Source organism: Rhinoderma darwinii, chromosome 5, assembly GCF_050947455.1.
Source record: "Rhinoderma darwinii isolate aRhiDar2 chromosome 5, aRhiDar2.hap1, whole genome shotgun sequence".
NCBI classification, from domain to species: Eukaryota; Metazoa; Chordata; class Amphibia; order Anura; family Rhinodermatidae; genus Rhinoderma; species Rhinoderma darwinii.
Window position 1 is genome coordinate 194,018,865 of NC_134691.1, and position 23,499 is coordinate 194,042,363.

Here is a 23,499-nt window from a genome sequence, read left to right on the forward strand (position 1 = left end):
AGGAGGATGAGGAAACAGGACCTGAAGAGGAGCTGGATTTGGAGATGGAATCACAGGAAAGGATAGGGGACGAGGCAGCCGCACAACATGACAGTGATGTTGATGACGGTTCTGACGACGACCTTGATGATGGACAACAATGGCAGTTTGGGGTGAAGATGGAACCAACCGGGCCCTCTGAAACGCTGGCCAGGATGGCGAGCTGTATGCTTCATTACTTGCGCGCTGACTGTCGTATTGTTAGCATGAAGCAAAGAGATGAGTACTGGATAGCCACACTTTTAGACCCTCAGTATAAAGCCAGAATGGGGGAGTTTTTTGCGCCTTCCGAGAGGGAGGCAAAATTTGCTTATTATCGAGAGAAGCTATGCAGCCAGCTTGTCACGGCTTTCAAACGGCAAACACCTGCTGCAAGCATGTCTGACCGGGGGGCCACTCTCCGCTCCCCACTGTCTCATCGTTCCACCGCCTCTGGCAGAGCTACCTCTGCAATAGGCGGCAGCAGCAGCAGCCAATTCAGTTTGGAAAATATGATGACAACATTTTTACATCCAATACCCCGACCTGACACACACCGTAGTCACCAAAGGGATGTTCACCATCACCAACACCTAACCAATCAGGTTCACTCGTACCTGGACTGTGCCCTTTCTCCGTCAGAAATACTGACCCCAGACCCCATGGACTTCTGGGTCAGCAGATTGGATCATTGGCAAGAACTGGCCCAGTTTGCCATGGGTGTACTGTCTTGTTCACCCTCCAGTGTAGCGTCAGAGAGGGTATTCAGCACGGCAGGGGGCTTCGTCACCACTAAGCGAACAAGATTGTCCGCCAACAGCTTGGAAAATCTCACGTTTCTGAAAATGAATCAAGCGTGGATCGGTGAGGATTTTAAAACCCCTGTGCCTGATGCCACTGATTAGATTTGACATTGCTGCTGCTGCTGCCGCTGCCGCCTGCTACTGCCGCCTGCTACTACGGGATTCTGTCCTGTCCACTCTTTTTTTAATGTGCCGCTGTTGTTGCTGCTACTACTTCTAGCACCAATCCACCCCCCAGTGTCGTCTGCTACAAGCAGGCCTGCCCCACCACAGGGCGTTGTCCTGTGACTATCCAGTCTGTTAATGTGCTGCTACTACTACCACCACCACCACCCTTGCTGTCCGTTGGCTACCTCTACTACCACCAATACACCTCCAGTGCTGTCTGCTACAAGCAGGGATGCCCCACCACAGGGCTTTGTCCTGTGACTGTCCAGTCTGTTAATGTGCTGCTACTACTACCACCACCACCCTTGCTGTCCTTTGGCTACCTCTACTACCACCAATACACCTCCAGTGCCGTCTGCTACAAGCAGGCCTGCCCCACCACAGGGCTTTGTCTGTGACTGTCCAGTCTGTTAATGTGCTGCTACTACTACTACTACCACCACCCGTGCTGTCCATTGCCTACCTCTACTACCACCAATACACCTCCACTGCCGTCTGCTACAAGCAGGCCTGAGGCCAGCCCCACCACAGGGCTTTGTCTGTGACTGTCCAGTCTGTTAATGTGCTGCTACTACTACCACCACCACCACCACCCTTGCTGTCCGTTGGCTACCTCTACTACCACCAATACACCTCCAGTGCCGTCTGCTACAAGCAGGCCTGAGGCCAGCCCCACCACAGGGCTTTGTCTGTGACTGTCCAGTCTGTTAATGTGCTGCTACTACTACCACCACCACCACCACCCTTGCTGTCCGTTGCCTACCTCTACTACCACCAATACACCTCCACTGCTGTCTGCTACAAGCAGGCCTGAGGCCAGCCCCACCACAGGGCTTTGTCTGTGACTGTCCAGTCTGTTAATGTGCTGCTACTACTACCACCACCACCACCACCCTTGCTGTCCGTTGGCTACCTCTACTACCACCAATACACCTCCAGTGCCGTCTGCTACAAGCAGGCCTGCCCCACCACAAGGCTTTGTCTGTGACTGTCCAGTCTGTTAATGTGCTGCTACTACTACTACTACCACCACCCGTGCTGTCCGTTGCCTACCTCTACTACCACCAATACACCTCCAGTGCCGTCTGCTACAAGCAGGCCTGCCCCACCACAGGGCTTTGTCCTGTGACTGTCCAGTCTGTTAATGTGCTGCTACTACTACTACCACCACCCTTGCTGTCCGTTGGCTACCTCTACTACCACCAATACACCTCCAGTGCCGTCTGCTACAAGCAGGCCTGAGGCCAGCCCCACCACAGGGCTTTGTCTGTGAATGTCCAGTCTGTTAATGTGCTGCTACTACTACTACCACTACCACCCTTGCTGTCCGTTGGCTACCTCTACTACCACCAATACACCTCCAGTGCCGTCTGCTGCAAGCAGGCCTGCCCCACCACAGGGCTTTGTCTGTGACTGTCCAGTCTGTTAATGTGCTGCTACTACTACTACTATCACCACCCGTGCTGTCCGTTGGCTACCTCTACTACCACCAATACACCTCCAGTGCCGTCTGCTACAAGCAGGCCTGCCCCACCACAGGGCTTTTTCCTGTGACTGTCCAGTCTGTTAATGTGCTGCTACTACTACTACCACCACCCTTGCTGTCCGTTGGCTACCTCTACTACCACCAATACACCTCCAGTGCCGTCTGCTACAAGCAGGCCTGCCCCACCACAGGGCTTTGTCCTGTGACTGTCCAGTCTGTTAATGTGCTACTACTACTACCACCACCACCCTTGCTGTCCGTTGGCTACCTCAACTACCACCAATACACCTCCAGTGCCGTCTGCTACAAGCAGGCCTGCCCCACCACAGGGCTTTGTCCTGTGACTGTCCAGTCTGTTAATGTGCTGCTACTACTACTACCACCACCACCGTTGCTGTCCGTTGGCTACCTCTACTACCACCAATACACCTCCAGTGCCGTCTGCTACAAGCAGGCCTGAGGCCAGCCCCACCACAGGGCTTTGTCTGTGACTGTCCATCTGTTAATGTGCTGCTGCTACTACTACTACTACCACCACCCGTGCTATCCGTTGCCTACCTCTACTACCACCAATACACCTCCACTGCTGTCTGCTACAAGCAGGCCTGAGGCCAGCCCCACCACAGGGCTTTGTCTGTGACTGTCCAGTCTGTTAATGTGCTGCTACTACTACTACCACCACCACCACCACCACCCTTGCTGTCCGTTGGCTACCTCTACTACCACCAATACACCTCCAGTACAGGCCTGAGGCCAGCCCCACCACAGGGCTTTGTCTGTGACTGTCCATCTGTTAATGTGCTGCTGCTACTACTACTACTACTACTACTACTACTACCACCACCCTTGCTGTCCGTTGCCTACCTCTACTACCACCAATACACCTCCAGTGCCGTCTGCTACAAGCAGGCCTGCCCCACCACAGGGCTTTGTCTGTGACTGTCCAGTCTGTTAATGCGCTGCTACTACTACTACCACCACCCGTGCTGTCCGTTGGCTACCTCTACTACCACCAATACACCTCCAGTGCCGTCTGCTACAAGCAGGCCTGCCCCACCACAGGGCTTTGTCCTGTGACTGTCCAGTCTGTTAATGTGCTGCTACTACTACCACCACCAACATTGCTGTCCGTTGGCTACCTCTACTACCACCAATACACTTTCACTGCCGTCTGCTACAAGCAGGCCTGGAGGGCTTGTGAAAAGCCATTGCTTGTTGCTTTTACATCCATGTATGGATGAACCCCGGCAGGCATCTGCCACCATAAAGGGTAACTTTTTGGAGGGCTTGTCAAAAGCCATTGCTTCTTCTTTTACCACCTTATATGTATGAACCCTGGCAGGCATCTGCCACCAAAAATGGTTAATTTTTGTACCTTTTTTAACAATGTATTAAGCATACAACATGCACAAGTGCACTGGTTTCTGTTAGTTATCACCGTGTCCCATCCGTTTTCCTATAGCCATACATGTTGGCGTAACTTTGACACTAACTTTGCCTTAAAGACAGCTCAAAAGTACTTGGATACACTCATGGGTGACCTAAGAGTGTTATACAGGGCTTCTAGGGCTTTTAAACAGTGTTATACACAATTTTTAAGGGCTTTCTTGTATTACAGGTTCGGTCAGAACTAGTTCGGTCCGAATCAAACTTTTCCGTGAAATTCGGCGAACCAGCCGAACCGAACTTTTCATAAGTTCGCTCATCTCTAGTAGTAGCATAGCAATTACAAGGACCAACGAAGATGCAAGACACAACTAGACCAAGTGACTGGTGCTGTCTCGCAAGTTAAGCACTGACAAGTCTGCATGGTGTCGCTGAAGTCTGTTCCTACTAAACTGTGCTGCTCTATGTCACAGTCCTTGAGACCAGGGCCGCACCGTCCATGAGGCTGCACTATAATTGTACCTGTGTCTATAGGACACAGATATAATTACTTGCATAAGCGCTGAATGGTGGGACACGTTCCATGCCCCGCTATTCAGCGCCTTTCACTGATGTAAGCAGCACGCGCCGTTTGCGTTGTTGAATAAAAGAGCAAGGCAGCCTGCCGATCAGCGCCTTTCAATGATGCAACGTTGAAAGGCGCTGATTGGCCGGTCAGAAGGACTTGCCCTGCCACACCGTGCCACGTCGTTCAGCCCCAGCAAACCTGCATTGCAAGAAGACAGCACGGGAACGGGTTTAGGTGAGTATGTAAAGTTTGTTTTTTTTGCTAAAAGTTTGAGGGGCTATATGTGCAGCACTATCTACAGGGGGGAAGAACTGTATGTGTGGGGCTATATGTGCAGTACTATTTGTAGGTGGTAGGGCTGTATGTGGGGGCTATATTTACAGCACTATCTACAGGGGGTAGGACTGTATGTGGGGGCTATATAGGAGGACTATCTACAGGGGGGCTATATGTGCAGCACTATGTACAGGGGTGGGGGCTATATGTGGAGCACTATCTACAGGGCTGGGGCTATATGTGGAGCACTATCTACAGGGGGTGGGGCTATATGGGGAGCACTATCTACAGGGGTGGGAGCTATATGTGGGGCTATATGTGGAGCACTATCTACAGGGGGCTATCTACAGGGGCTCTATGGAGGGCAGTATCTACAGGGGGTTCTATGTGGGGCACTGTCTACAGGGAGCTCTATGAGGGCACTATCTACAGGGGGCTGTATGGGGGCACTATCTACAGGGGGCACTATGTGTGTGTGTGTGTGTGTGTGTGTGTGTGTGTGTGTGTGTGTGTGTATGGGACGCAGTTTATGGTGCTATTCTAATCAGGGACACAGTGTTATTATTGTTAGAGGTGCAGTGTATGGCGCTATTATATTTAGGGAAGTTGTGTGTGGCACCATAAGAATTGTCGCTTAATGTAAATGTTTATTCTGCCTCTAATCAGTAATGTAGTCACTGTATGATCTGCAGCGAGATAATGGGTGGTATGAATTTTTTATTTTTTTGTGAGGCTGCTTGTGATGTAGAATAGCCTGGGGGGGCGCAATTAAATTTTTCGACACAGGGAGCAAAAAAGCTAGAATCGGCCCTGCCTGAGACATCACCCAAGTTCCAACTACACTAGACGGGGGGAATGGCATACAGGTATGCTGGTGGGTTTATAGTCTAATATTGAGTATTACAGGTGCAGTTCTCATTTGCCCATGTATTATCTGGGCTTTATAGCTTTTAAGGCAGAGAAATACAGTATTGCTTGCCAACAGCTAAATTAACAGCAGAGACTCAAAACTTTTTTTAAATTAGAGAATTTTATCCAGAATAACTCACACAGAATCAACAATGCCCACAAGACCTACCTAAGCCCCTCTCCTTATTTTTGTCAGTTGCACAATTTACATTTTATATTTATAGGCCATGATAGTAAAAATGGTCTATGCAGCTCTGTACATATGGCATACAGAGATTTTCTTTTCAATATGCAATCTAAGGGAAAAAAAAAATGTTTCATATTACAGAGGTATTTTGCCCTGCGAGTATGGTATAGAGGCACCATATTGCGGCCGAATAGGCTCCATCATTTGCATTGTCATGTGAATTAGGGCTAAAGATATCAGAAAAAAAATACTTAAAGCCATGTACACTTTTGAATTTTTTTTTTTTTATTTAGTCAATGTTTTTTGTACTTTAAAGCACTTTTATCATTTACTTTTTAAAAAAAATGTTTTGGATTTGAACTTACATGTGATCGATATTAGGTGGATCCTGTGTCAGAGATACACAGAACCCGCTCTCAGCTCAGCTGTCAGTTCAGCTGAACTAACGGAATCGACTGAGAGAGAACGATACAGCCTATATGTCTTGACACATTGAAGCTGTATAGTTTGACGTTTAATAAAAGTCCATTTATAAACTTCTTAAAAACACAAAAAAACATTAATTTAGTTAAAAAAAATCTGTTCGAAAGTGTACATAGCCTTTGAGTAAGTTGTAATATAGCAAACACACCAGGCAGCTGCTGTAAAGACAAATAAGATCATGGGACTATATTAACAGTTTTAGATTTATATGACACAAACATAGTTTTGCCTCTATACAAATCACTACTTAGACCACACATAGAGTGTTATGAACAGTTTTGGGTACCTGGAGGGGCTTCAGAGACAGGCAATCAATGTTGTAAATGGAAAGCGTGGCTTGTACAAAGAAAAATATTGTTAAAAATTGTGTTATTTAGTTTGGAAATTAGACTGCTCAGAGGTGATCTAAACAATTTGCATAAGTACATTAAAGGCCAATACAGGGATATATCTACTATTAGTTTTTTGTTTTTAAGTATAGGGTGCATTCTCTGTGTCTAGAGGAAAGAAGATTTTACCGTATAGATGGGGATTCTTTACTGTTAGAGCAGTGAGACTATGGAACTCTCTGCCACAGAATGATGTGTTGGTTACTTTCTTGAAAAATTGTAAAAGGGGTCTAGATGCCTTTCTTAAAAGACGTAATATGACACATTATGAGTGGAATTAGAACATTGCATATCTTTTAATTCATCATCTCCATCCATTTTACATCATCTTCGATTCTATAGGTCAAATTGATCTTGTAACAGCTAACATAGTACAATCCAATAAATTATGAGAGGTTTATTTTTTATAAAACCCTTAATAAATCAACATAATCAATGATAAATTATAGTTTTATTGCTTATATTTGATCTGTTCATGTCTTTATACTGGGCAATCATCCTTACATCCATTAGAAAACAAATAAATTGTTACAATAATAGCCCAATAAACGAGACAGTGATGATGAGGAAGCAGAATAAAAAAAAAAGTGGATTCTACCAGCCCACAATAGTGAGGATGTGCTTCATTTTTATAGATCTGTGCGGATTTGATACAATGGTGGGTACTATTTGCAAAGGGTAAAAAGAGGAATCATTTTTAAGATCCTTTTTATAGGGGTATGTGGGAGTTAAGGTCTTCCAGTTTTTCAGTATTAAACTTGTTATGTGGTAAATATCATTAGATTAATTATACAAAGAGACTAGAATTATACAAAATAAATATATATACATTTGCATGGTTTATATATTAGACATTTGCCTAGTTTGCCTGTATGGTCATTTTCTTGGTCAAAATTTTTTTTCATGGAGCTCTGTAGCATTTTCCTGCTAACTAATGTGCTTACTTAAAATATATACATCACTTATCAGGAAAAAAAGAAAAGAATCATGCAACTTTAACAGGAATCCATTTTTTTCTTCCCAGTAAAAATGGTCAATTCCCTTGTGGTTTCACTAGTGCCACACAAAAGCCCAAAACAATACAAAACATTTATCTTCTGGCCTTGGAGTCAGTTTGTCTTCTTAGTGCAAATCATAATTGCTTTAGGAGTTTCTGGATCCACTTCTGAATTCTAAGCTTTAGACAAATAATTGGATTTCTCACAAACACGTTGAGCTATGTTACTCTTTCTGTTTTGCTGTGTATCCTCGGGGCCTTACTCTCTGTTTTATATCTAACTCTACCTTCCAGGCTAGATGAGAAAAGGACAGATCAGTCTTCATTAAGCTGTCCATTGCTGTAAAAAAAAGTCTCCAGAACAATTTTTACCATCTTCAAATGAATTATAACCAGCGAAGTTAAGAAATAGGAAACTGTGCACAATGACTTAGTAAATTACTAACTGAAGTGTTTTCTTCGCCCTGTGGAGATACAATCCAAACCAATTACATTTTACCTGCTGTATTTTTACAACACTTTGACATTGTATATAGCCAATTCATGTATGTCATTGACTACAGGGCAGACCTAAATTTGCTTTGGGCTATGTGACTAGACATTTCTAGCTCCAGGTAAAATACTGTTTAAAAAACAGTGAAACACAATGAGTGATCTGGGAAGTCATGCACAAAAATAATATGAAGGATCATGTTCACACACCATTTTAACTTACAAAACTGTTTTATTAATTAAACAGATGTACATTAAGGATACCTATTTAGATATTATAGCACTCTAGTCCATTGCCTTTAAGGCTAATTAAAGTAGGAAAAGGCAACAGTCAGTAGAAGTGAAATTAAAATAGGCAAATAGACTCATACAGTAGACATGTGAGCAAGAATCCCATGGTACATTATGTTTGAACATAGGTGGTGAGAATTATTTTTACATCACTGATACAGCACGTAACTTTTAACAATTTAGCAACTAGCTGAAAGACACCTATATTATAACTTGTAGCCCCATCTAGAATTAGCACACACAAAAAAAGTAGTGGAATCTAATTTCCACCAGGGTCCACTGCAGTAAACCTTGCTGTGTACTCTGCCATGGGTTGTAGTTCTTAAAATGGCCCTGTAAGTTCGCAGCTTACTTGGTGCAAATGTTTAAGGACACTTTCTCACTTGAATATTTTGGTCGGTATTTGGCCAGAAGTGGGCCCAAAACACTGAAGCAAATTTTTCATTGTAGTTTTTCTCTTTGTAGGTTCCACTTGTGGTTTTGGCTTACAAATACTAATGCAAAATGCTGACCAAAATATGCAAGTGTGAAAGTGGCCTAAAAGTGATCAATAAGAAGGTAAGCCAAACAAGTCACCAGAGTTTAAATCTATGAAAAATCTTTATTAACCCTTTCATGACCAAGGGTCATTGATGCCCCTGTGTCCAGGTCAAATTTTCCATTTCTGATGTGCACTTCTTTAAACGATAATATCTTTGCAATCGCTTTGAATATACTATTTTTACTTTGTTTTTGTTTTTTACAAGACTTATAAAGCTTTAATTTTCTAGTTTAGTTTAATGAATTCCATGATTTTAATTTTTGTTATGAGCAGACAAAACACAAACACGGCGGCACTTTGGCATAAGATCGCGCCCCCCGGGACGCGCTTAAACTCTGAGAAATCAGCTACGGAGGTAGCTGAGGCCTCGGAGCACAGAACGAAGACCATTTTGCCTGGTCCCCGGTCATGTGATTGCCGTCATTCAACGAATAACGGCAATCACTGTAAAAACAGCGGCGGTTAGTTGTCTCTCTTCTCTCACAGAATATATTCTGTGAGAGAAGAGAGAAATGGTCAAAATAAGGGCCAGCACCCCCTATTTAATCCCCGATCACCCCACCATCCGCCCCCCCCATTCCCAATCATCAAGATGGCATGACTGGCTGTCACGTCACAATGACAGAACACATTACACTTCGTAGGTAGAGTAATGTGATCTAGCAGTGATCAGAGCTGCAAGTCTAAATGTAAAAAAAGTAAAAAAAGATAATAAAAACGTTTTAAAAAAGTGTCAAAATAAAAGCTAGAGGTTACATAAACAAAAAATAATAAGTCTTTTATAGGAAAAAAATTAACACGTTAAAAAAAGTACACATATTTGGTATCAACGCGTTCGTAACGACCCCAACTGTAAAACTATAATAACATTTTTCCTGCACGATGAACACCGCAAAAAAAGTAAGTAAAAAAACAATGCCAGAATCACTATTTTTTGGTCACCACTCCTCTCAAAATATACAATAAAAAGTGATCAAAAAGTCGAATGTACGCCAAAATAGTATCAATAAAAAACTACAACCTGTCCCACAAAAAACAAGCCCTTACACAGCTTTTTTTACTTAAAAATAAAAAAAGTTATGGCTCTCAGAATATGGTGAAACAAAAAATAAATTATTTTACGCTGCAAAACTTTAAAAAAAACTAAATACATATGGTAATGCCGTAATCGTACCGACCCGCAGAATAATGTAAAATTGTCATTTAGAGCCCAAGGTGAACGCCGTAAAAAAAAAGAGAACAAAAAAACATTGTCGAAATTGCTGGTTCTTGGTCACCTTGCTTGCCAAAAAATGGAATGAAAAGTGATCAAAAAAATCGCATGTACCCCAAAATGGTACCAATGAAAAGTACAGATTGTTCTGCAAAAAAATAAGCCCTCACAGAGCTCCGGTGGAGAAAAAAATAAAGAAGTTCTAGCTCTCAGAATATGATGATGCAAAATGTACAGAGTGTTCAAAAATCGGATAAGATTGGGCGCCATTTATCAGTGTGACACTAGCCACATATCTGCGGATTGTTATTTATTTACCCCATTGTTGTACCCTCTTATTATGCCCTGATGTTCTCCGCACAGATTACATATGCTCCCACATTATAAACTGAAATACCAGCAAAACGCCAAACAGAATTACCCCCCAAGCTAAATCTGCGCTCCAAATGCCACTCCCTCTCATCTGAGCCCTACAGCATGCCCAATCAGCAGTTTACGTCCACTGATATGGCATCGCCATACCCGGGACAACCCGGTTAATATTTTATGAGGTATTTGTCTTCAGTGGCACAAACTTGGCATAACATATAGTGCACTAAAATGGCATATCAGTGGAAAATTGCAATTTTCACTCTGCACCATCCGCTGCACATTAACCCCTTCGCACACCATGACTTAATAGCATGTCAAGGTGTGGGGGGTGATGTATGGAGCGGGCTCATGCGCTGAAGCTATGCCATATGCTGCGGGTGTCAGCTGTGTATTAAAAAAATACACAAAATTGTATCACTGTGTCTGTAAAAGTCCAAACTATTACAATATAGCATTATTTAACTCGCACGGTGATCGCCGTGGAAAATAAAGAATTTAAAACGGCAAAACCGCTGTTTTTTGGTCACCTTGGCTCTACCAAAAAATGTAATAAAAAGTGTTCAAAAAGTTGTATGTACCAAAAAATGATACCAATAAAAACTACAGCTCATTCCGCAAAAAATAAGCCCTCACACCACTCAATCGACTAAAAAATAAAAAAGTTATGGCTCTTGGAATGTGGGGAGGGAAAAATAAAAAAGAAAAAATGGATCAGTCCAGAAAAGGTTAATTACTTTGTAATGGAAAAAAAAAATTATGACCACATATGGGGTATTGCCGTACTCGGGAGAAATTGCTTTACAAATGTTGGGGTGCTTTTTCCTCCTTTTGTGAAATTGAAAAAAATGCAACATTTTAGTGGAAATAATGCTGATATTCATTTTCACGGCCTAAGGCCGGATTTACATGAGCGTGTGCGTTTTGCGCGCGCAAAAAACGCAGCGTTTTGCGTACGCAAAAGGTACTTAACAGCTCCGTGTGTCAGCTGCATATGATGCGTGGCTGCGTGATTTTCGCGCAACCGCTATCATTATGACACTCTGTTTGTATGTTTGCAAACAGAAAAGCACGTGGTGCTTTTCTGTTTTCATTCATACTTTTTACTGCTGTTGCGCGAATCACGCGCGTCACACGGAAGTGCTTCCGTGTGCTGCGCGTGATTTTCAATGGGTGCGTGATGCGCGAACAACGCACAAATATAGGACATGTCGTGAGTTTTACGCAGCGGACACATGCTGTGTGAAAATCATGGACTGTCTGCACGGCCCCATAGGTTCGTGTAAAAATCAAGCGCGATGCACGGACCTATTATACGTTCGTCTGAATAAGCCCTAATTCTAATAAATTCTGCAAAAGAGCTGTGGGGTCTAAATACTCACTATACCCCTAGATAGATTCCTTAAGTGGTGTAGTTTCCCAAATGGGGTCACTTTTGGGGGGTTTCCACTCTTTTGGTCTCTTGCAAATTCTACATGGCACCCGTAAACCATTTCAGCTAAATTTGAGCTCCAAAAGTCAAATAGCGCTCCTTCACTTATAAGTCCTGCTGTGGGTCCAAACAGCAGTTTATTACCACACATGGAGTATTTACGTAATCGGGAGAAATTGTTTTACAAATGTTGGGGTGTTTTTCTCCTTTATTCCTTGTAAAAATTAAAAATGTCTACGTTTTTTCAGAAAAAGGTAGATTTTTACCTTTACAGCCTAATTTCAATGAATTCAGCTAAACATCTGTGGAGTCAAAATGCTAACTTTACCCCTAGAAAAATTCCTTGAGGGGTGTAGTTTCCAAAATGGGGTCACTTTTGGGGGCTTTCCACTGTTTTGGTCCCTCCAGTGCATTGCAAACGCTACACGGCACTGAAAGCTATTCCAGCAGAATCAGAAATCCAAAATCCAAATGGTGCTCCTTCTTTTCTGAGCCCTGCTGTGGGTCCAAACAGCAGTTTATTACCACATATGGGGTATTGCTATAATTGGTAGAAATTGCTTTACATATGTTGTGGTGTTTTCTCTCCATTACTCTTTGCAAAAATTTAAAATGTTTAAGTTTTTTCAGAAAAAAAGTAGATTTTTCATCTTCACATACTTAAAAAAAAACTGTGCGTTCAAAATGCTAACTATACCCCTAAATAAATTCCTTGAGGGTGTAGTTTCCAAAATGGGGTCACTTTTGAGTGGTCTTTACTGTTTTGGCAACACAAGACCTCTTCAAACCTGACAAGGTGCCTAAAATATATTCTAAAAAAAGAGGAGGCCCAAAATCCACTGGATGCTCCTTTGCTTCTGAGGCCTGTGTTTCAGTCCATTAGCACACTAGGGCCACATGTGGGATATTTATAAACACTACAGAATCTGGGCAATAAATATTGAGTTGCATTTCTCGGGGTAAAATCTTTCTAATATATAAGGCCCTCAAAGCCACTTCAGAACTGAACTGGTCCCTGAAAAAATAGCCTTTTGAAATTTTCTTGAAAATATGAGAAATTGCTACTAAAGTTCTAAGCCTTGTAACGTCCTAGAAAAATAAAAGGATGTTCAAAAAACGATGCAAACATAAACTAGAACATATGGGAAATGTTAACTAGTTGAAACTATTTTTTGTGGTATTACTATCTGTTTTACAAGCAGATACATTTAAATTTAGAAAAATTCAAATTTTTGCACATTTTCTCCAAATCTTGGTGTTTTTTACAAACGAATATTGAATTTATCGACCACATTTTTTCACTAACATAGAGTACAATATGTCACAAGAAAACAATCTCAGAATCGCTTGGATAGGTAAAAGCATTCCGAAGTTATTGCCACATAAAGTGACACATGTCAGATTTGAAAAATCGCCATCGTCCTGGAGGCCCAAAACAGGCTCAGTCCTGAAGGGTTTAAAATGCTAGATTTTGTCATGTTACAAAATCAGTTCAAGAAGAATAATTTCAGATCTTTTTCCACCTTTAATGTGTCCCATAATCTGTACAATTCGATTGAAAAACAAACCAAAATCTTTTAGGGTGGAAAGATAAAAGAAAATAAAAAAAATAATGTGGTTGCATAAATATACACACCCTTAAACTAATACTACTTTGTTGAATTATCCTTTTACTTTATGACATCATTCAGTCTTTTTGGGTAGAAGTCTTTCAGCATGGCACATCTTGACTTGGCAATGGTTGCCCACTCTTCCTTGCAAAAGCGCTCCAAATCTGTCAGATTGCGAGAGCATCCCCTGTGTACAGCCCTCTTCACATCACCCCACAGATTTTCAATGGGATTCAGGTCTGGGCTCTGGCTGGGCCATTCCGAAACGTTTATTTTTTTCTGGTGAAACCATTTTTTTGTTGATTTGGAGGAATGCTTTGGGTCGTTGCCGAGCTGAAAGGTAAACTTCCTCTTTATTTTCAGCTTTTTAGCAGAGGCCTGCAGGTTTTGTGCCAATATTGACTGATATTTGGAACTGTTTATAATTCCTTTCACCTTGACTAAAGCCCCAGTTCCAGCTGCCGAAAAACAACCCCAAAGCATAATGCTGCCTCCACCATGCTTCACTGTCGGTATGGTGTTGTTTTGGTGATGTGCAGTGTTGGCTTTGCGCCAAACATACCTTTTTGAATTATGGCCAAAAAGTTCAACCTTGGTCTCATCAGAAAATAACACATTTTCCCACATGCTTTTGGCAGACTTGATGTAGGTCTTTGCAAAACATAGCTGGGCTTGGATATTTTTCTTTGTTAGAAAAGGCTTCCATCTTGCCACCCTACCCCACAGCCCAGACATATAAAGAAAATGGGAGATTGTTGTCACATGCGCAACACAACCAGTACCTGCCAGAAAGTCCTGTGGCTCCTTTAATGTTGCTGTAAGTCTCTTGGTAACCTCCCGGACCAATTTTCGTCTTGTCTTTTCATCAAGTTTTGAGGGACGTCCCGTTCTTGGTAATGTCACTGTTGTGCCAAATGTAATCCACTTCTTGATGACCGTCTTAACTGTGGTTCATGGTATATCTAATGCGTTGGAAATTATTTGGTACCCTTCTCCTGACTGATGCCTTTCAACAATTAGATCCCTTTGATGTGTTGTAAGCTCTTTATAGACCATAGCTTTTGCTGTCACATGCAACAAAGAAAATGTCAAGAAAATCCTAATAGAACAACTGAACTTTATATGGGGTTAATCAGAATCGCTTCAAATAATGGCAGCTGTGTACTGACTACTATTTAACATCAGTTTAAATGTGATTGGCTAATTCTGAACACAACCGGGTGTTCACACTTATGCAACCACATTATAATTTTTTATTTCTTCCCCTATAAATGATTTCAGTTTGTTTTTCAATGGAATTGTACAGATTATGAGTCACATTGAAGGTAGAAAAAGTTCGGAAAGTATTAATCTTGTACTGATTTTGTAACATGACAAAAGCTGAAATTTTAACAGGGGTGTGTAGACTTTTTATATCCACTGTATGTATATATATATATATATATATATATATATATATATACAGTGCAGGGTAAAGAACAAGAGGTATATTAAAGGAACGTACCTGATGCCATGGTGGAGAAAGGAGGGAATGGTCGTTTGAGAGGTGGCAAACGACCGCCTCGACGCGCGTTTTGCCTGAAAGACCGGCTTAGTCAGGAAGCTAACTATTACTAAAAACCAGGGGTTTGTGTAGGAATTCTATAAACGCCAAATTGCTCTCACATGTAAGCAATATGCAAATCGATGCTCAGTCCGCATGTTGAGTGTCGATGTAGCCGGTTTACATTGGAATGACAAGTAGATCTTTTAAAACACGGGTGCTTGAACATGTTAGTAAGATTCAGACAGCCGTTAATGGCAAAAATATTAAATTGAAACCTATCCACCGCCACTTTCAAGAGCATCCTTATTTCAATCCTAGGGACTTTAGGTTACGTGGTATCGATAAAGTTAATCTGGATTGTAGGGGTGGCGATATACGTCAAGCCCTCCTCAGAAAGGAAATTAAATGGATGACTCTGCTAAACAGCACTGCACCATTTGGCCTGAATGAGGTCACGAGCTTCAAGCCCTTTCTGTAAATACACAATCTGCGCAAATTTTATTTATCCTTGGGGTTTTCTTTATTTTTATATTGCTCTAATTTATAATTTTTCATTTCAGCTGTATTAGCTACTTTATGTGCTATACTCGTTTTGGGAGACGCCTTTTTAGGCATGAATAATGGTAACATTACCCTAGAACGTCAACTTGCTATGACTAGCTACACTATCGGCTGTATTCTCCTTGGGATATGTTCTGATTGGACGAATATTAGCAACATTGTTGATCTGCATGTGATGTTATTTTGGCTGTGGAATATGTATGCCCTAGTGGCCAGTGTTGCATCCTTGTTTGTGTATTACTGGAAGTATTTTTATGTGTTTGCTGATATGTATATTCATTTATTGTATGTTTTTTACTTTATATCCACATTAAAATTGTTCCTGTATTCATGTTTAGGATCATCATATCTAGTGTTGTTCGACCCCCATTTTTAAGGTTTATTTTATAAATTATACACATTTTTTGTACATATATGTATAATTATATATTTTCAATTTTTTTTCTTTTCCTTTGTTATCACTTAATTTTTTTATTTTTTTTCATTTGTTCATAAATATATACACTACCGTTCAAAAGTTTGGGGTCACCCAGACAATTTTGTGTTTTCCATGAGTTGCAAAATGACTAGAAAATCTAGTCAAATTGACAAGGTTAGAAATAATGATTTTTATTTGAAATAATAATTTTCTCATTCAAACTTTGCTTTCGTCAAAGAATGCTCCATTTGCAGCAATTACAGCATTGCAGACCTTTGGCATTCTAGCTGTTAATTTGCTGAGGTAATCGGGAGAAATTTCACCCCATGCTTCCAGAAGCCCCTCCCACAAGTTGGATTGGCTTGATGGGCACTTCTTGCGTACCATACGGTCAAGCTGCTCCCACAACAGCTCTATGGGGTTGAGATCTGGTGACTGCGCTGGCCACTCCATTACAGATAGAATACCAGCTGCCTGCTTCTTCCCTAAATAGTTCTTGCATAATTTGGAGGTGTGCTTTGGGTCATTGTCCTGTTGTAGGATGAAATTGGCTCCAATCAAGCGCTGTCCATTGGGTATGGCATGGCGTTGCAAAATGGAGTGATAGCCTTCCTTATTCAAAATCCCTTTTACCTTGTACAAATCTCCCACTTTACCAGCACCAAAGCAACCCCAGACCATCACATTACCTCCACCATGCTTGACAGATGGCGTCAGGCACTCTTCCAGCATCTTTTCAGTTGTTCTGTGTCTCACAAATGTTCTTCTGTGTGATCCAAACACCTCAAACTTCGATTCGTCTGTCCATAACACTTTTTTCCAATCTTCCTCTGTCCAATGTCTGTGTGCTTTTGCCCATATTAATCTTTTCCTTTTATTAGCCAGTCTCAGATATGGCTTTTTCTTTGCCACTCTGCCCTGAAGGCCAGCATCCCGGAGTCGCCTCTTCACTGTAGACGTTGACACTGGCGTTTTGCGAGTACTATTTAATGAAGCTGCCAGTTGAGGACCTGTGAGGCGTCTATTTCTTAAACCAGAGACTCTAATGTACTTGTCTTGTTGCTCAGTTGTGCAGCGGGACCTCCCACTTCTCTTTCTACTCTGGTTAGAGCCTGTTTGTGCTGTCCTCTGAAGGGAGTAGTACACACCCTTGTAGGAAATCTTCAGTTTCTTGGCAATTTCCCGCGTGGAATAGCCTTCATTTCTAAGAACAAGAATAGACTGTCGAGTTTCAAATGAAAGCTCTCTTTTTCTAGGCATTTTGAGAGTGTAATCGAACCCACAAATGTAATGCTCCAGATTCTCAACTAGCTCAAAGGAAGGTCAGTTTTATAGCTCCTCTAAACAGCAAAACTGTTTACAGCGGTGCTAACATAATTGCACAAGGGTTTTCAAGTGTTTTCTAATCATCCATTAGCCTTCTAACACAGTTAGCAAACACAATGTACCATTAGAACACTGGAGTGATGGTTGCTGGAAATGGGCCTCTATACACCTATGTAGATATTGCATTAAAAACCAGACGTTTGCAGCTAGAATAGTCATTTAGCACATTAACAATGTATAGAGTGTATTTCTGATTAATTTAATGTTATCTTCATTGAAAAAAACTGTGCTTTTCTTTCAAAAATAAGGAAATTTCTAAGTAACCCTAAACTTTTGAACGGTAGTGTATATATTTAAACTTATATACTATTTTATTCATTCTCACTGATATATATTTCTTTCATGTTTTTTGTGTGCTTTCACTGAGCACTGGGTCTAATGCAGTGTATGATGTATTGATATTAATTTAAAAAAAAAAAAAATATATATATATATATATATATATATATATATATATATATATATATATATATACATACATATATACCTCTTGCATGATGCAAAGTTTTTTGGGCAATTTTATTTTTCAATTAGAATTTATAATTTAATATTATTTATGCCTTTATGGATGCATGGTTAATTTTTTTTTGGTACATTAGTTTTTGTCAACTGACTGTATGCATTTTAGTGCTCATATTTTGTAAATTTAGACCATACCTATCTCCTTCTAAACATATCCCTAGCGATATCACTTATTTTGCATGGCTCCTTTTCTTTTGCCTGTGCTGCTGTGCACAGACGCTCGTTTGCGCATGCATTGGGGGCACCGTATTCTGGAGTGCCGATTGTTTATCTGCATTGCCTTGGTGATGTGCGTCTTATGTCAGCAATGACGTGGCGCTACATCACCACGTAGACACATGGCGCTTCCGGTGATGAGATGGATGAGCATCGATTTGCATATTGCTTACAGGTGAGTGCAATTTGGCATTTATAGAATTCCTACATAAAGCCCTGGGTTTTTAGTAATAGTTAGCCTCCTGACGAAGCTGTTCTTTCAGGCGAAATGCGCGCTGAGGCGATTTGCCACATCTCACAGACCATTCCCTCCTTTCTCCACCATGACCTCAGGTACGTTCCTTTAATATCCCTCTGGTTCTTTACCCTGCAATTACCTTATTGGATGCCAGATTTTGTCTATATTTATATAGCAATTGTGATGGGGAATTTGCACCACTAGTTGGCATTCTGACATTTTACATGTACCTATATCTATGCATCCATACATTACTTGCTAACTGTGCACTTTTTATTGACATTGTTTTTTTGATGCAATAGTGGTGGGGCCATGTAGGGTTGGTTCTGTCACTTTGAGATGGGTTGTTCTAGTAACCAAAAACCTAACAAAAGTATAAAGTATTGTCTCTTTCAGACCCATTTATATGCTGTGCAGTCATGCAAGACGTGAAAATGTTATTGCTAACTTACCTTACCTGCACTGTTCTGTTGACAATACTTTGTTAAATGCAAATATTTTTCCTCATGACTTATTATGACATAATGTAGCAATGCCGGCTGTCCACAAAACGAGAGGCAGACCAATCAGGTTGCTCTCTCTAAACAAACCCGGGCTAACATCAGTGTAGCTATCAAACCTACGCTGATAAAATAGCTGTACACGAGTTTTCTGAAGAGTCTGGAAGATGAGGAGCATGCAGGAATAGGACTGTTGCTTGTAACAGTACCCCTGTTCAGGGAGGGCTAAAAATCCCTTAACACTGAATTTACCTGGATTTGCAACATGAAATGCTCTGATCAATCTGTCAGCATGAATGTTTCTTGCTTGTATCCAGAAACTGTCCTCTGGACAATAATCCCACTACTCTACAGGATAATGGAGCTGTCTGCCACGCCACTTAGGGTCAAGGATCTTTTCTACCACATACTCCGACTGACCATAGACTAAAATAGGTGGGGTCTAGGAACAGACTTACTGAAAGAAGAGAAAGGCTTAATTCCCAGAACCTTTCACTGTTCCCTTTTTCTCATGCTTAGGGGCAAGTCGAACAAAAAAGAAAACATCAGTGGCATCTACCTCATCAATAATCTGGAGGTCAATATGAGGATGTCTCAAAATAGGACCAGATGAAATAAAAATATTTTGAGGGTGGAGAGTGCCTTAAGGGTTTCTGTAGAGAAATTTGCTGTTATAGCTAATATGAGAGCCGCTATAGAGAAAAAAGATCTGATAAATCTCCTATAGTAGTTAGTAATCCCCAAAAATCCCCCAAAATCTCTGCGCCGATTTAACCTTAGTAGGGCTTGCCCAATCCTGGAAGACATGCACCTTAACTGGATCCATGAACCACCCCTGAGGAGAAATAATATAACCCAGAAAAGCAACGTTCACAACCTCAATCTTAGCAAAAAAGGTTTTTTCTCTAAACTTAGACAGAACCCTTTTAACATGAGAACGATGTTGTCCCAAGGTCGAGGAAAATATAAAAATATCATTCAAGTACACAACCACAAAATGACCCAAGAATTCTCTAAAAATATAATTAATAAGGTTCTGGAAGAAAGCCGGGCCATTACAAAGCCCAAAGGGTATTCATATTGCCCTGTATGTGTGCCGAAGGCTGTCTTCCATTCATCCTCCTCCTGGATCCTAATGAGATTATAAACTCCCCTCAGATCTCTATTAGAGAATATGACTGCTTTCTTTAGCTGGTCAAATAATTTAGAGATGAGAGGAAGAGGGTAGTGGTAACGCATAGTGAATTACTCAGTCCCCTGCAATCTGTACAAGGACAAAGATCACCACCCTTCTTTTTTTTTATAACATCATTTTATTGGTTTTCAAAATAAAAGTAAACATAAGTGAAGCAGTACATTCGGCAGTAAAATGAAACAATCATAAATGGCAGTATAAAATCTCATATATCAAACAGAAGAAGAAGGTATGAGTCCAGTGGCCGAATTAGCCCATGCGTTGTAGCTAACAAAGTGTAACAAAATTTAACAACCCCCTCCCCCCGCCCTATGACATCCAGATAATGCAATTTCAGGGTTACTTAGAAAAAAAAGAGATAATCACAAGTACAGGAGAGTATCGTGGACTCACAGCATCCCCATAATATTACTACTTTTTCATTTGTGATATAACCTCAGCAATTGACGGTATCTGCGGTTTAAGCCAAAGGGCGAGTAGGGATCTTTTGGCCACCAGAAGGAAGGCATGTAAAGCATCCGGAATGCTCGGGAGTACCGGAAACACATGAAACAAAAGAGGTAGCGGCTCCATTTCAAGAGATAACCCCCATGTATCTCTTATGACCTCTACTATCTCCTTCCAATACATAAATAATTTAGGACAAGACCACAGCCCATGAACACAGATTTGTCTTGGGAGAATGAAAAATATGGAACGCTTCACGAATTTGCGTGTCAACCTTGCGCAGGGGCCATGCTAATCTTCTCTGTATCGTTCCAATTTTAGTATATGTGCTGCCGAAGCGAGCACCACCACCCTTCTTGGCTAGAAAAAAGAACTCAGCACCACCGTTGGACCTGGAGAGACAAATAAATCCCTTCTCCAGGTTCTCCCTGATAGATTGCTCAATCGCTCATTTCTCAGGCACAGGCAAGGAATTTGTCCTCCTCTTGGGAATCTTAGAGCCTGGGACTAGATCTGGTTTAAGAGAGCCAAATAGTCTGGCTATGGAGGGCTGAAAAATGGGGTTTGAGGGCTTACATTTTGTGGGGAGAGCTGTAGTTTTCAACAATACCATGTTGGGGTACATACGACTTTTGATCACTTTTTATTCCTTTTTTTGGAGATCTAAGGTGACCAAAAAACTTCAATTTGCAGGTTTTTTATATATTTTTTTTACGTTGTTCACCGACAGGGTTAAATAACACTATAGTGTGATAGCTATGACTTTTACGGATGCTGTGATACCAGTTATGCTAACTTTTATTTTTTTTAACATTTTCTTTAGGGAAAAAATGGGAAAAGGGTGGTTTTTTGAAACTTATAATATTATTATTTTTTTGGAACATTATAAAATCTTTATTTAACTATTTTTTACTTTTTTTATTAGTCCCCCTAGGGGACTTGAAGCAGCGATAGTTGGATTGCTTGCATGATATACTGCAATACTGATGTGTTGCAATATATCGTGATTCTGGCAGTCACATTTGAAGTCCTGCCGGATGCAGGGCTTCAAAGGAGTACAAAGATGGCAGACCGGGGGGCCTCTATTAGGCCCCAAGGCTACCATAACAACCACTGTCAATGGCCGATCGGGCCACAGGGGGGGCGCAATGGCGTGTTTATAAGGGCGCCCCCTGTTTCTAACAATTTGAATGCCGCAGTCACGATTGACAGCGGCATTTAAGGTGTTAAACAGGCGGAATCTCGCCCGTTTCAGTGAGGTTTCGGCTGTGAAACACAGCCGTCACGCGCTGTGTATGGAGCGAGGTCAGCCCGTGAGCCCGCTCCATACTTTCCCTTAACGGCTGTCGCGTACCAGTACGTGACATGTCGTTGAACCGTTAAAATAATGTATTTAACGGTTTATTATTTTATTTATTCGTCCCTCTATTGTACTTAAACCAGCAATTGTTTGATCGCTTGCACGATATACTGCAATACTAATGTATTGCAGTATATTGTGATTTTAACAGGTTCATATTAAGCCCTCCCTCTAGCAAGGTTTAATAGGAGCAGAAAGATGGTAGACCTGGGGGAATTCATTAGGCACCCAGGCTGCCATAACAACCATAGGAACCCGGTGATCATGTCATAAAGGGGCCCATGGTCGGTGGGTGGGGGTACCCCCTCTTTCTGATGGCTAAATAGTTGTTTAACTGGCGGAATTAAAGTGATCTTTGATTCTGCCCGTTGCAGTGAGATTTTAGGCCGTGAGCCAACTCCATACTTCCCCTTGGCGGCTGCCACGTACATGTTAAAAACATTGCCCTAGACAGAACAAAATTAGGGCAGGAGCAATCTAACTCAATAGACTTGTTAGACCATTTTCTCCTTATAGCTGCTGTGCATGCACACTAATACTTTGCCCAAATAATAGAACACATCTTTAACCCCTAGGCGCACCACGACACAACTGTACGTCCTGGTGGCCAGTGCCTTAGCGCACCAGGACATACAGTTACTGCGTCGTTCCCGGTGCAGTGTGCACCGGGAACTGGGAGGTCAGCTGTGCCCGACAGCTGACACTCCACTGTTGCCAATTAGCGGCTCATTGCCGATGATTTCGGCAATTAACCTCTTAGGGGTTTCTAGCACATCGGCAGAACCCACTATGAAATCGCAGGGTTTGACAATGGTTGCCATGGAAACTGGAGGCAAAACAATGGCCTCCGTGTCTGCCATGCACAGAAGCTTATCAAGACCAGCGATAGGCTTCCTGTCAGAGTGACAAGAAGTCACCGAGTCATTCCCTATGCACACGTTTCGTGACAGTATGCATCGGGAACGGGGTGGTCAGCTGTCCTCGCCACATTCAGGGGGTTTGTAGCACATCGGCAGTGCCCATGCAATCATGCTGTTGCCGATTGTTGTCATGACAACCGGAGGCCAGACAAAGGCCTCCTTGTCTGCCATGTATGGATGCCTATGAGGAGCAGCCTCTGGCTGGTCCTCATAGGCTTACTGTCAGGATTACTGTGATGTCACACTGACAGATGGAATACATTACACTACCTAGGTAGTGTAAAGTATTCTAGCGGCAATCAGAGCAGCAGGTTAAAAAAAAAGTGTTCAAAAAAATTTAATAAAACTGTTTTATAAAAGTGTAAAAATAAATGTTTTTTTCCCTATAATAAGTCTGTTATTATAGAAAAAAATGAAAAGGTAAAAAAAGTACACATATTTGCTATCACCGCATTCATAACGACCCAAACTATAAAACTATAATTTTATGTTTCCCACACGGTGAACACTGCAAAAAACATAATCTAAAAACAATGCCAGAATCACTATTTTATTCCAATGTTGCCAAGGGG

At 41.6% G+C, this 23,499-nt stretch overlaps 1 non-coding gene across 1 annotated transcript; it reads right to left on the reverse strand.

Moving 5' to 3' along the window:
* Positions 1–20,885: 20,885 nt before the first annotated feature.
* Positions 20,886–20,992, reverse strand: LOC142654754 (U6 spliceosomal RNA). Its single transcript, XR_012849095.1, has one exon. It is a non-coding gene; the product is annotated as a U6 spliceosomal RNA (small nuclear RNA).
* Between the last annotated feature and the right edge of the window lie 2,507 nt (positions 20,993–23,499).